The following is a 12264-nucleotide window of genomic DNA, read 5'->3' as shown; positions in this document are numbered from 1 at the left end:
GAGCCACCCAGGCACCCCCAAAATTTTATTTTTAAAGATTTTATTTATTGATTTGACAGAGAAGAGAGAGCAAGCACAAGCAAGCCTTGTCTCCAGGCAAAGGGAGAGGGAGTAGCAGACTCCCCACTGAGCATGGAGCCTGATGCAGGGCTCGATCCCAGAACTCTGGGATCATGACCTGAGTCGAAGGCAGACATTTAACTGACTGAGCCACCCAGGCACCTCTCTTGTAAGGATTTTGATTCACTGTCTTCTACCTTGCTTGTGTCTGACAAGAGATCTGATATCCTTATCTCTATTTCTCTATAACTTAATGTGTCTTTTTTTCTTTGCTGCCTTTTACAATTTTCCTTTTCAACTACTTTGAAGCAATTTAACTATCATGTGTCTTTGTATAGTTTTCCTTTTTGTGTGATTTGTGTCATTGAAAATCTTAGATTTGTGTTTCTATAGTTTTTATCAAATGTGGAAAACTTTTGGCTGTTATTTTTTCAAATATTTTTTCTTTCTCCACTTCCCCTCCCCACTTTACAGATTTTTAATTACACATATATTAGGTTGCTTGAAGTTGTCTCCTAGCTCACTGATGCTCTCTTAAAATTTTCTGTCTTTTTTCTTTGTTTTTCGTTTTGGATAGTTCCTATTGCTTTATCTTTAGGTTTGTTAATTTTTTCTTTAGTAGTGTCTAATCTGGTATTAGTCCCATCCAAGGTATTTTTCATCTCAGGCATCATAGTTTTTTATCTCTAGACCCTGAGATCACTCTCTGAGCCAAAACCAAGAGTTGGATGCTTAATTGACTGTGCCACCCGGGTGCCTCAATATCTTTGATGTCTCTTAACCCGTTCAATCTTTCCTCTTTTTGAACATATGGAATACAGTTCTAATAACTACTACTTTACTGTCTTTTTTTGTTATTTCCATACATTTCTACATTGTCTTTCTCTGTCTTTTTCTTTCTCTTTTTCTGTCTCACACACCCTATTTATTAAAGAAAATAATGTGGAGCGCCTGGGTGGCTCAGTTGGTTGAGCATCCGACTCTTGATTTCGGCTCAGGTCACGATCTCAAGGTTGTGGGATCAAGCCCCGCGTCAGATTCTGCACTCAGTGCAGAGTCTGCTTGTCCCTCTCTCTCTGCTCCTCCCCCTGCTCTCTCTCTGTCTCTAAAATAAATAAAATCTTAAAAAAATAAAGTAATGCAAGATATTTAATAATTTATTTTGTATGTTTGGAAACAGGCTTGTGAAAGGTAGTTTGGTTTGGTCAGGGTTAGATAATGTTCAGATTTAAATCTAGGTTTTTCACAACTTCTGCTCTTTCTGTTACTCCTGCCTCAATAGGGGGAATAAGACAAATACAGAACTAAAAAATAGTAGGGAAGGCGCCATAATAGAGAAGAATTATGCAAAATCATAAGGGAGTATGTAGATTAAAAAGACTTCTAAGGATGCAGGAAGCTTTTGGGATGAAACCTGAAGGACAGGTAAGATTTTGCAGGTTCTTTTTTTAAAAATTTTATTTATTTATTTATTTGACAGAGAGAGAGAGAGAGCACAAGCAGGGGGAGCAGCAGCAGAGGGAGAGATAGAAGCAGGTTCCCCGCTGAGCAAGGAGCTCAATGCGGGCTGGGCTCGATGCGGGGCTCCATCCCAGGACTTGGGATCATGACCTGAGCCAAAGGCAGACGCTTAACCGACTGAGCCACCCAGACACCCTGAGATTTTGCAGGTGGTTCTAATGAGGGTGAAGCATTTGAGGAGAAGAGGAGTGTATTGCAATGTGTGGGTTTGGAAGATTGGGGCATGGGTTTAGCTGAATTGGGTTTGAATATGGAAACCAGATGACTAGGGAGGTTGGACTGAATTGTTGAGTATTTTTGATGTCTGGCTTTAACACCACTTTTTAATATATCTTGTCTCCAGCTGCTGCATGCCTCTGACACAGGGATGGTGTCTTTTAAAATTTCTTTTCATTACTTAGTACAGTCTTATATATAATTCACAGGTTTATTGGTTGATTAATAACATTTTCTTACTCTAATACCCTTGGTTCTACTTTATTATTACTTGTGATTGCACTGTTTCTTATATAAGAAGTCTTAAATCTTGTATTCATAAAATTCCTTCCAAAGAAGTCAGCATACTTTGTGCTAATTCATTTATCGATTGTCTCAGCAGTCAGCTTGCCATACGCAAAGAGTATCCCACTTCCTCAGGCATCCAGAATCCTGCTTCAACTTAAGGGTCATTGTGTAATCTTGTACTGTTCTAATGAAAGGAATGCTCAGATGATAGTGTTGTGGGCAGAGCCCAGGCCTGTTTCCCTGGGACTTTTTTAGTTCTGGCTGGTAGGGAGGAGTACATGTGGCACTGTCCTTGAACTCACAAGCGCCCACTACATGCAGAATTGGCTCTGACACCGCAAGTGCTCAACTGGACTCACTCTCATCTTTGTACAGTATCTAAATCGGGAGCTGAAGTTTCAACCACGGTTTCATTGAATTTCAGTCAATGAAAAACTAATTAATGGAAAAATGTCTTACTGTTCACACTGCATCATTCTTCCTGCAATGCTTTTAATTTTCTTAAAGATTTTATTTATTTGAGAGAGAATGAGATAGAGATTGGGAGCATGAGAGGGAGATAGAGCATAAGAGGGGGGGAGGGTCAGAGGGAGAAGCAAACTCCCTGCCGAGCAGGGAGCCTGGTGCGGGACTTGATCCCAGGACTCCAGGATCATGACCTGAGCCGAAGGCAGTCGCTTAACCAACTGAGCCACCCAGGCGCCCCGCTTTTAATTTTCTTATGCAAACTTTTTTACCCTGGAGTTCTGGCAAGTGCCCTCTTTGCTGGAGCTCCCGGAAGTGACTGCTAGTGGTTCTCAGTGAGTTTGATCAAAGAGTGCGTGGCCCTTCGCTGTAAACTCTCCCTATACCCATGAATCTCCTTGCTAATGCAACTTCAGAAGAAAAGATGAAAATCAAGGATTTTGCTAACTCCTAAAAGGTATCTACTTAGAAGAAGATGACAGAACCAAGCAGATTTTCAGTGGCAGACTTTGAATCTAGAATTAAGAGACCATATATGTCTTTACATGCAATCTGTACAGTGTTTTTTTGTTTTACTTTTTTATTTGAGTATAGTTGGCACACAATGTGACATTAGTTTCAAGTGTACAACATAATGATCCAATTTCTTTATACGTTGTGCTATGCTCACCACGAGTGCAGCTACCATCTGTTACCGTAACAAAGCTGTTACGAGATCATTGGCTGTATGCTGTGCCTTTTTAAAAAAATTTTATTTTATGTTATGCTAGTCACCATACATTAATTACATCATTAGGTTTTTTTTTCAAAATATAACCTTATATTTGATGTACAAAAATGTAATGTTATATCTCTATATCTGAATTTTTTTCCTTTTTTTTTTTTCAATACGTGCCCTCTTTAATACCCATCACCAGGCTAACCCATCCCCCCACCCCCCTCCCCTCTAGAACCCTCAGTTTGTTTCTCAGAGTCCATCGTCTCTCATGGTTCGTCTCCCCCTCCGATTTCCCTGCCTTCGTTTTTCCCTCCCTACTATCTTCTTCTTTTTCTTTTTTTTTGTTAACATAGAATGTATTATTTGTTTCAGAGGTACAGGTCTGTGATTTTTTTTTTAATATTTTATTTATTTATTCATGAGAGACAGAGGGAGAGAGAGAGAGAAGCAGAGGGAGAAGCAGGCTCCCAAGGAGCAGGGAGCCCGATGCGGGACTCGATCCCAGGACCCTGGGATCATGACCTGAGCCGAAGGCAGACGCTCAACCATCTGAGCCACCCAGGCGCCCAGGTCTGTGATTCAACAGTCTTGCACAACTCACAGCTCTCACCATAGCACATACCCTCCCCAATGTCTATCACGCAGCCACCCCATCCCTCCCCACCCCACTTCACACAGGCATGGTATTATTCTTATGTGCAGTCAGGATAAAGAACCCCAAAACCATACCTATTTGAAGAATGGGGAGTGTCCGGGCGGCCCAAGGTAAAGTAGAAGGGGAAAGACAGGAAAAATGAGCCACCTTCAAGGACTTCTACCCACTCACTAAGGTATGGCCCTCAGAGATGGGTTCTGATCCCACCCCACTCCACTCCAGCAACCCTCCGTTTGTTTCCTGAGACTAAGAATTCCTCCTATCAGTGAGGTCCTATGATACATGTCTTTCTCTGATTGGCTTATTGTGCTGTGCCTTTTTAATCCCACATTGTTTGTTTGTTTTTAAATTATGGTCTTTTATTATATACTGAGAAGTTATAAAATAAGGTATGAGAAATATATGTAAGGTATACAGAATTAACAGGACAATGAGTATCCATGTAACAAGCACCCAGTGTAGGAAAAGATGTTGTCATTGCTGTTGAAGGTCTGTGTTCTGGTTTTAATCCTGCCCCTTTTCCCTTTCAGAGGTAACCTGAGTTTTGTATTTTCTTTATACTTTAACCACATCCTTTGTATCCTTAAACTGTTTTTTAATTTTGCATGTTTTTGAAATTTGTAGAATGGAATCACAATACAGATATTTTTCAGTGATTTGCTTCTCCCTAGAACATTATGTGTGTCTGCTCTGGTCACATTGTGACAATAATGAATCCTGGCCTGCTTGTACTTAGGAACATAAATTTATTTCTTAATAATTTTCCTCACAGTCTCATAAAGAATAAGATTCATATGTTTCTGCCTTTTAGAAATAAAAAAAAGGTAATGCTTTCTGACTGGATACAAATAAGCCAGTTTCCTTTAAGGCCTTCCATCTCCATGTGCTCCAGAACCCATCTCTGAGGGCCATACCTTAGTGAGTGGGTAGAAGTCCTTGAAGGTGGCTCATTTTTCCTGTCTTTCCCCTTCTACTTTACCTTGGGCAGCCCGGACACTCCCCATTCTTCAAATAGGTATGGTTTTGGGGTTCTTTATCCTGACCGCACATAAGAATAATAACCATGCCTGTGTGAAGACTGGCCAATTAAATTTCAGTATTTCTTTTTTTGACTGTTCCTATCTTTTGTCTGTTCTTTTTTGTTTGTTTGTTTGTTTGTTTAACTTTGTTTTAATTGGGTTGCTTCTTTCATATTGATTTGTAGGTCTTGACATCTTGACATATTCTGTATATAAATCCTTGGATTTTTTTTTAAAGATTTATTTATTTGAGAGAGACAGAGAGTGAGAGCAGGAGCACAGAGGGAGAGTGAGAGGGAGAAGCAGACTCCCCGCAGAGCAGAGAGCCTGACTCAGGGCTCCATCCCTGGACCCTCAGGAGGTTATGACCTGAGCCGAAGGGAGACACTTAACTGACTGAACCACCCAGGTGCCCCTTAATCTTTGAATTCTTATACGTTGCCAGTATTTTCTCTAAGTCTATTGTTTTGTCTTTATTTATGACTTCTTTGGTATATGGAAGTTTTATTTTTAAAAATTTGAGTCTCTTTATGGTTTCTGCATTTTTTTGTCTTAACTAAGAAGATTTTCATTACCCATTTATTTTAAGCAATTTTCCCCCTATATTTTCTCTTAATCTAACATTTAGCTCTTTAAGCCAACTACAGTCTTATTTTTTATGTATAGTAATAGGGATCTAACTATTTTTCTCTAAATAGCCAGTTGTTCCATTATCTTGATTGATTGATTGAAGTGAACGTAACCTCAAGATTTTTTTTTTTTAAAGATTTTATTTATTTATTTGACAGAGAGAGACACAGTGAGAGAGGGAACACAAGCAGGGGGAGTGGGAGAGGGAGAAGCAGGCTTCCCATGGAGCAGGTAGCCCGATGTGGGGCTCGATCCCAGGATCCTGGGATCACCACTTGAGCCAAAGGCAGATGCTTAACAACTGAGCCACCCAGGCGCCCCTTCTACCCTTTTTTTTTTCCAAAGATTTTATTTATTTATTTGACAGATAGATAGCACAAGTAGGCAGAGTGGCAGGCAGAGGGAGAGGGAGAAGCAGGCTCCCCAGTATCATGACCTGAGCTGAAGGCAGCCGCTTAACCGACTGAGCCACCCAGGCGCCCCTTCTAAACTGTTTTAAATAATAAAATTATTAAATAAAATAATTTTCTAAAAGTCTTTTTCTAGACTATTTTCTTATATGTCTTTACCTATTTCAAGTAAATGTCATATTCCTTTTTAAAAGTTATTTTAAAAATTTTAATTCTGGTATAGTTAACATGCAGTGTTATTTTAGTTTCAGGTATACAATATAGTGATTCAATAATTCTGTATATTACTCAGTGCTCATCAAGGTAAGGGTACTGAATATCATACTCTTTTAATAACCATTATTTCATAGTATGTTTTTCAATCTGATAGAGCAAATCTTGTTACTCTTTTCTTTGCAAATATTTTCCATCTTTCTGTACATTTTTCTCTTCCATTTGATACTTAAATATTTTTTTACTGTTGTGAAATTCACATATCATAAAATTAACCATTTTAAAGGGAACAATTCAGTGGCATTTGGTACATTCACAGTGTTGTACAGTCATCATCTCTAATTCCAAAAGAAAGCCCCATACCTATTCAGTAGTTGCTCCCTATTCCTTCTCCCTGTCCTCTGGCAACCACCAATCTCTGTTATGTCTCTGTGCATTTACCTATTCTGGATATTTCATATACGTGGAATCATATGTGACCTTGTGTCTGTTTGGTTTTTTTCACTTAGTATAATGTTTTTAAGATTCATCCATCTTGTAGCATGGGTTCCTTCTTTCAGATACACTCATTATTTATGGCTTAAAAAGATTCCATTTTATGTATATGCCACTATTTATCCATTGAGGGACGTTTGGGTTGTTTCCACCTTTTGGCTATTATGAATAGTTCTGCTATGAACATGTGTGTATAAGTATTTGTTTGGATAATTATTTTCAACTCTTTGGGCATATGCCTAGAACTGGAGTTGCTGGGTCATATGGTAATCCCATGTTTAACTTTTTGAGGAACTTCCAGTCTGTTTTCCATAGTGGCTGAATCATTTTACATATCTACCAGGAATTTATGAAAGTCCCACTTTCTCCACATCCTTGCCAATATTTATTATTTTCTGGTTTGTGTTTTGTTTTGTTATAGCCTTCTGAGTGAGTGTGAAGGGAACCTCATTGTAGTTTTGATTTACATTTTCTTGATGGCTAATGATGTTGAACATGTTTTCATGAATTTTTTGGCCATGAATATATCTTCTTTGGAGTAATGTCTATTTGCATCCTTTGCCTTTTTTCTTCCATTTGATTGTTAAGATGAGATTGTCAATTTCTATAAAAAAGTCATGATTTGAATTTAATTGTGGTTACATTGTAATTTTTTAATTAATTTACAGCTGACATCTTTATAATTTTGTGTCTTTCTGGTCTAGAGCAGGGTTTGTTTCTTTGTTTAGGTCTTCTGTGTTTTAAAAAATAATTTAAAAATTTAATTTAGAACTTGTATCAGTCTTATTAATTTTATCCTCAGGCATTTTGTGATTTTGGTTACTACTTAGAATTAATCTTTCTTTCTGTCTTGGTTTTAGATTGTTGTGGGCATATAGGAACGTTAGTGATAACTTATTTGTTTATTTGGATCTACCCTTTCTGCATTCTTGCTGAAATCATGAGTCTTAATAAATTGTGAGTATATCCTTTGAGATTTTCTAGATAGATAGTCATATTATCTGTAATATTGAAAACCTAGTCTCTTTTCCAGTATTTCTTCTTCTTACCAACTTTTTTGATTACATCGGCGAGGACCTCTCTGGTACAGTGTTGAGTTGTTGGTGATATCCTTTCTGAACTTTAACATTACACCATTAAGTACAATGTTTACTGTTTCTGACTTATTTTTAAAAAATAATTTATTTATTTGAGAGAGAGAGGGCACAAGTTGGGGGGAGGGCAGAGAGAGGGAGAAGCAGACTCCCTGCTCAGCAGGGCACCCCTCATCTTTTTCTGTACTTTGGAGTAGTTTACCTAACATGGGAAGCAAGATATTTGCTTTTATATTTGTTTATGATATGATATGGTGTGTGTTCAATACTTACATATTTTAATTTTTTGCAGTTGAATCTATTAATCTTTTTATCATTTCATATTTTGTGGTCACTTCTTTAATCCATCAGATTTGGTGTGGGGCAGTCCATTTCCTTCCCCTATGTAGTTGACCATTGTTCCACCACCATTTAGTGAGAAATCTATCTTTATTCCACTGATCTGAATTGACACCTTACTCCTACATTATTTACAAAGTTAGATGTGTTTCTTAGCTTTATTATTTATTTATCTTTGCTGCTTCCTTTCTTTTTTAAGATTTTATTTATTTATTTGACAGAAAGAGAGCAAGCACAAGCAGGGGGAGCGGCAGGCAGAGGGAGAGGGAGAAGCAGGCTCCCCGCAGAGCAGGGAGCCCAATGCGGGGCTTGATCCCAGGACCCTGGGATCATGACCTGAGCTGAAGGCAGACACTTAACCAACTGAGCCACCCAGGCGCCCCTTGTCTTGCTTCTTAACTGAGGTTATTTCTTGTATATTGAAGACCTGGAGCTTATAGGCAGAAGCACTTCTGTCTATAGAGTGAAAAACTGTCTTGGCTTTCACAGAGGATATATGGCACAGGGGATCCACTGGAAGACATGGATTAGCTGATAGTGGTTTAGAAATGGCTGGAGTTTGAAATGGGGGCTACTGTGAGAGGCCTGGACTAAAAATGGATGGATTAATGTGGGTGTACTCTCGAGTGAGTGTCACTGACTAAGAACTTGGAATTCCTGGGAGAGGGAAGCCTCATGAAGTGGAGAGATGGTCCTGAGGGCTGCACAAGAACTCACACTGAGTCTCTTGGAACTGATTAAAGGGATTTTGGCTCCTAGCAGGATGGAGATTCTGAGCTGGAAGGAACCTTAGATCCTCATCTGTTATAACTGACTTAGACTTGTGTAAAGTATTTGAGGCCTTGGGGAACTGGAAGACATTTTTGAATCTACTTTTTAGCTTTTGGCTTCTGAAGTGAAGGTTGGACTAGAGACTGAGACACAGCAAATCAGAGAACAAATATGGTGCTCAGTGGGGAGAATTGGAGAATGTGTTTGGAGAAGCTTATTAGAGACGCATAGTCATATTCCTGGGACAGTTTTTTAGATATTTAAAAAATAGTTATATATGACTTAGGTAAAGAATTAAAAATAGAATCAAGTTTTTTATTGCCCAGTTTTCTAATTTAGTATTAGTGGGATATAATAAGGCTGTTAATTTTTGTATATTGTATTTGGATATTGGATACTACTGAACTCATTCTAATACTTTTTCACTTGATTGTGCTGGATTTTCTAAGTAGCAAGGATTTCATTTATAATTGATCTTTTGGCTCTTTTCTAATGTTTATATGGTCTTGGTTATAGCAATGACTAGTGCCTTTAGAATGATATTAAATAACACTATAACAGCTGGCATCCTTTTCCTACTCTTGAAGTTAATAGGAATGCTTCTAGTGTTTCATGATTATAAGTTATTTTTTGTTTTAACTTTTTTCCTTTTTAAACTTTATTTTTAAATTAAGCTTTTTACTTTGAGATACTTGTAGATTCACATGCAGTTGTAAGAAAAAATACAGAGAGATCCTGTGGATATTTCACCCAGTTTCCTCATGTGTAACTATAATATCACAACTAGGAAATTGATGTCAATACAATCCACCCATCTTATTTTGCTTTCATTAGTTTTAGTTGTACTGGTGTGTGTGTGTATTCTATCACATCTGTAGATCTGTGTGACCACCAGTGCAGTCAAGATACAAAATAGGTCCTGCACAAGAATCTCCTGGGCTACCCTTTCATAGCTACAGCCATCTCCCTCCCTCTCTGCCTTCTGAACCCTTGGCAACCCTGACACTCTCCTCTATCTCTCTAATTTGTCATTTCAAGAATACTATAAATGGAACCATACAGTATGTAACCTTTGAGATTGCTTCACTCCACATAATTCCCTTGCAGTATATCCAGGTTATTGTATATATCAATAGTTCATTCCTGTTTATTGTGAGTAGTATTTCATGGCATGAATGTACCACAGTTTGTTTCACCATTTATCTGCTGCAGGGCACATCTGGGTTGTTTTCAGTTTTTGGCTATTACAAATAAAGTTTTATCATTTGATCAGTAATGCATCTTTTAGCATCTTTCCCCCTCTAGTGCAGGATCTAATCTATGGTCACACATGGCATTTAGTTGTCCTGTTTCCTTTGTCTTCTTTAATCTGGAAATATTCTTTTAGCCTTTGTCCTTTGTGACATTGATATTTTTGAAGAATAGAGTCCTCTTTTTTTTTTTTTAAGGATGTTCCTCATTTGGTTTGTTTGATGTTTCCTCATGATTAAATTCAAGTTATGTATTGTTTTTGGCCTGAATACTACAGAAGAGGTGTTGTTTCCTTGATAAATTCATCTTATTGCATTAGAAAAACATTCTTTTTAGTCCTAGTTTACTGAGAAGTCTTAATTCAGAATGGGTGTAGGGTGCATATTATTAGAGCTTGGAGTCTAGGCCACTGGCTGGCTGGTGGACTCAGAAGCAGTGTAGGTAGTATGCTACACAAGCGACCAGGGTCTCTGGCTCAAGTGCATGCACTTTGATAGTAATCCTTGCAACAAGTAAAAAAACAAAACAAAATAAAACACCTGCCTTTTGGCTTCTATCTTCATGATGATTTGGTTCCAGTCCATTAATTTACTAACCTAATGAATATGTTAACAGATCTCTACCATGGATTCATGTTTTATAATTTTTTTAAAATTTAATGTTGGACTTAATATTTTATTTTTTTATATTGGGTTTTGCATTTTTGTTTATAATAAAAATTCTGTAGTTCTGTGTGTAAAAGAGAGTGTGTGTGTTCTTTCTTTGTCAGATTTGGTATTGGGGTTGTTTAGCCTCATAGAATAAATTGAAGAGCTTCCATAACATTGAAATTACCTGTCTCTCAAACCATCTTGTGCGATTTGGGGGGAGTGTGTGGATCTTTGGCAGTGTGTTCTGGTTTCTTTCTTTTTTTTTTTTTTTTTAAGATTTTATGTATTTATTTGACAGAGATAGAGACAGCAAGAGCAGGAACACAAGCAGGGGGAGTGGGAGAGGGAGAAGCAGGCTTCCCGCCGAGCAGGGAGCCCGACGTGGGACTTGATCCCAGGACCCTGGGATCATGACCTGAGCCGAAGGCAGCCGCCCAACAACTGAGCCACCCAGGTACCCAGGTGCCCTGTTTTCTGGTTTCTTCTCTGATTAAAGATCTATTTAGGTTTTTACCTTTTTTTAAAGTTCTGTCCCTGTCCTACTTTCCATTGCTCTTAGAATAAAGACCCACGCTCTGCATCTGGCGTCATGTACTCTTCCCCCTGCCTACGTGTTATCACCATTCTTTTATTTCTTCAGTTGTTAGAGCTAGAAAACCTCTGAGTTCTCCTAGATTTCCCCTCTTCTTATGCTCATACCAAGTCTTACCAATTCTGTTCTTAATTTGTATTTTGAACCCGTCTCCCTTTTTTCCATCCCTATTGCTACCTGGATCCTTCCAATTGTCTTAATAGGTTTTTCAGTCCCCAGTCTCTCCTTCCCAATCAGCCTCTGAATTGCAGCTGCAGTGATCAGGGTAACATGCAGATCTGATATGAGGCCCCTGAACATTCTTTGGTGATTCCAGGGCAGAACTTTTACCCCAGTGCTTCTGACTTGGGACAAGACTCCTTTTGCTTCTCCCTGTTTTCCAGCTTTTAGCTTCCATCAGCTCCCCGGCAGTCCAGCTGTACCTCATTACCTAGAATTTCTTTGCCCATGCTTTTTGCTGTTTGTCCTCTGACCCTCTCCTCAGTGTCTTCATCTTTGAGGGTTTCTCACAAGCCTTCCCCTGTGAAGCCCTCCTGGAGGGGACCTCTTCACCAACAGAGCTCACCAGCTCCTCTCCGTGCAGCTACCTTACTTTTGCTCTTTCGTGACTGTAGTTCTCTTCTACTGAAACCGTTTTTTACATGTCTTTTTCTGCTATATTCTGTGAGCTTTTTTTTTTCTTCTTTAAGATTTTATTTATTTGAGAGAAAGAGAAACAGCATGAGAGGGGAGAGGATCAGAGGGAGAAGCAGGCTCCCCGCTGAGCGGGGAGCCCGATGCGGGACTCGATCCTGAGACTCCAGGATCATGACCCGAGCTGAAGGCAGTCGCTTAACCAACTGAGCCACCCAGGCGCCCACCTCCTGTGAGCTTTTTA

General features: G+C 38.8%; 1 protein-coding gene across 11 annotated transcripts in view; it reads left to right on the top strand.

The window, feature by feature from the left end:
* The window catches only part of DIS3L2 (DIS3 like 3'-5' exoribonuclease 2), a 355216-nt gene that overhangs the window by 9805 nt on the left and 333147 nt on the right, over positions 1-12264 (top strand). Inside the window, exon 2 of one of the 11 annotated variants that reach the window (XM_088021500.1) lies at positions 11094-11249. The exons of the other annotated variants lie outside the window; for them this stretch is intronic. The gene's annotated coding sequence lies outside the window, so the exon portion shown is untranslated. The remainder of the gene's footprint in view (positions 1-11093; positions 11250-12264) is intronic. 11 annotated transcript variants of the gene reach the window in all.

The sequence above is a fragment of the Eumetopias jubatus genome, unplaced genomic scaffold, assembly GCF_037043125.1.
Source record: "Eumetopias jubatus isolate StellerSeaLion01/CBP00866 unplaced genomic scaffold, mEumJub1_p1.0 scaffold_3, whole genome shotgun sequence".
In the NCBI taxonomy this organism is placed as follows: Eukaryota; Metazoa; Chordata; class Mammalia; order Carnivora; family Otariidae; genus Eumetopias; species Eumetopias jubatus.
Note: the sequence above shows the minus strand (reverse complement) of the source record. Positions and strands in the feature narration are given on the sequence as shown.